We start from the raw sequence: 2,319 nt of genomic DNA, 5'->3' as shown, positions 1-2,319 counted from the left end.
CACAGGCATCCCGTGAGCGTCACAGGCGTCCCATGAGAACACAGGTGTCCCGTGAGAACACAGGCATCCCGTGAGCGTCACAGGCATCCCGTGAGCGTCACAGGCGTCCCATGAGAACACAGGTGTTCCATGAGAACACAGGTGTCCCACGAGGGGCACAGTATCAGCCCTGAGAAGCGGGGGCACCCCAGGGAGGGCAGGGCTGGCAGGAGACGGGGACTGACGGTGGCAGGTGCTGGGGCTCCATGGCCCTTCCCTTTGCTTACAGTTCAGTTCTGAAGCAGGACAGTGTTGGGAGGCTCCATGCAAGGCACTGACTGGGGAGGCGGCTGCCTTTTGTCACTGGAGGTCACCAGGCAGAAAGGGGATCTGGAGAGGGACGTGGGGCTTGGGGAGGAAGGGCCGGCAGCTGGGAGGTGAGGTCAGGAGGTAAACAAGCAGCCAGGTCTTGCCCAGGCACCGCCCTGCCAGTCAGTAGACAACTGAGCCTCAGTCCAGCCTCACATGACACAGGCACCTACACAGAGAGACAGTGTGTGTTCTGAGGCTGAGTGCCTCATGATGGACTAAGCCCTGATCCCAGGCTAAGCCTCCTATGCTCGACTGAGCCCTGAACCTAGGCCCAGCCCCCTACTCTGCACTAAACACTGATCTGCAGCTCAGTCCCTCATCCTAGACTGATTGCTGAGTCCCAGGCCCAGGCCCCTGTCCTAGACTGAGCCTCGATCCCAGGCCTAGCCCCCCACTCTGTACTGAGCCTGGATTCCAAGCCCAATTCCCATCCTAGACTGAGCCCTAATCCCTGGACTGAGCTCTCATCCCAGGCTCGGTCCACATCCTAGACTGAACCCTAATCCCAGACACAGACTCCAATCCTGGACCAAGACCCGCAGGTCCCAAGCCCAGCCTCCATCCTAGACTGATGCCTGACCCCAAGCTCAGCCCTGACTCCAAGCTGAGCCCTGATCCCTGGCTGAACCCTGACCCTGACTGAGCCTATGACGATGGACAAACCCAGACCTTGACCCTTGATCCTGGTTAGAACTTGCTCCTGGACTGGGCTGGGCACAGTGGTTCACACCTGTAATCCCAGCACTTTGGGAGGCTGAGGCAGGCAGATCACTGAGGCCAAGAGTTGGAGACCAGCCTGGTCAACATGGCAAAACCCTATCTCTACTGAAAATACACAAAAAAATAAAAAACCTAGCAAGATACGGCACAAGCCTATAATCCCAGCTACTTGGGAGGCTGAAGCATGAGAATTGCTTGAGCCCGGGAGCCGAGATCATGCCACTGCCCTCCAGCCTGGATGACAGAGCAAGACTCTCTCCGACAAGAAGAAAAGAACTTGCCCCTGGAGTGATCCCTGATCCCAAGCTGAGCCCCAACTCGGTCTGAGTCCTAAGCCTGATTGAATCTTGACCCCAGCTGATCCCCAGACCCCAGGGCCAGATAGCAAATTAGGACCAAAGTGAAGCGCTATCAGAGGGCAGGGTTTAGCCTAACTTCAGGCCAAGCTATCTGACCAACCACCTTCTACCATGAGTTAATCACCTGCCTCCTGGGAAAAGGGCTTTGTGTACATTAAAACTTATTTAATCTGGCCAGGCACGGTGGCTCACATGTCATCCCAGCGCTTTGGGAGGCTGAGGCGGACGGACCATTTGAGGTCGGAGCTGGAGACCGGCCTGGCCCACATGATGAAACCCCGTCTCTACTAAAAATACAAAACTTAACTGGGTGTAGTGGCACGTGCCTGTAATCCCAGCTATTCGGGAGGCTGAGGCAGGAGGATCGCTGGAACCCAGAAGGCAGAGGTTGCAGTGGGCTGATGGAGCCACTGCACTCCAGCCTGGGAGACAAGAGTGAAACTCTATTTCAAAACAAAACAAAACGTAATCTAACCGTTATCCCCACACTGCAGAAGGGCAGGCCCCTCTTCTAGAAATTCTAACAAGACCAAGTACGTGTGCAGAAGGTCATTGCCTAAAGTGTTATTCATGAATGCACAATGCTGAGTTCAACCTGAATGTGTATACACAGGACAGAAGTGAATGAATGAACTATGCCCCAGCCCAGAGAGGAGGCCTTCCCAGCTGTGCAAAAGAACAAAAACCAGCTCCATAAATGGAATGCAGTGCTTGCCGGGACATGTTGGGATTTTAAAATTTTTATTTATTTATTTATTTATTTATTTATTTATTTATTTATTTTAGACGAAGTGTTGCTCTGTCGCCCGGGCTGGAGTGCAGTGGCCGGATCTCAGCTCACTGCAAGCTCCGCCTCCCGGGTTTACGCCATTCTCCTGCCTCAGCCTCC

This window comes from Mandrillus leucophaeus, unplaced genomic scaffold, assembly GCF_000951045.1.
Source record: "Mandrillus leucophaeus isolate KB7577 unplaced genomic scaffold, Mleu.le_1.0 Scaffold8, whole genome shotgun sequence".
In the NCBI taxonomy this organism is placed as follows: domain Eukaryota; kingdom Metazoa; phylum Chordata; class Mammalia; order Primates; family Cercopithecidae; genus Mandrillus; species Mandrillus leucophaeus.
The sequence above is the reverse complement of the archived record's forward strand: the minus strand, read 5'-3'. Positions refer to the sequence as shown.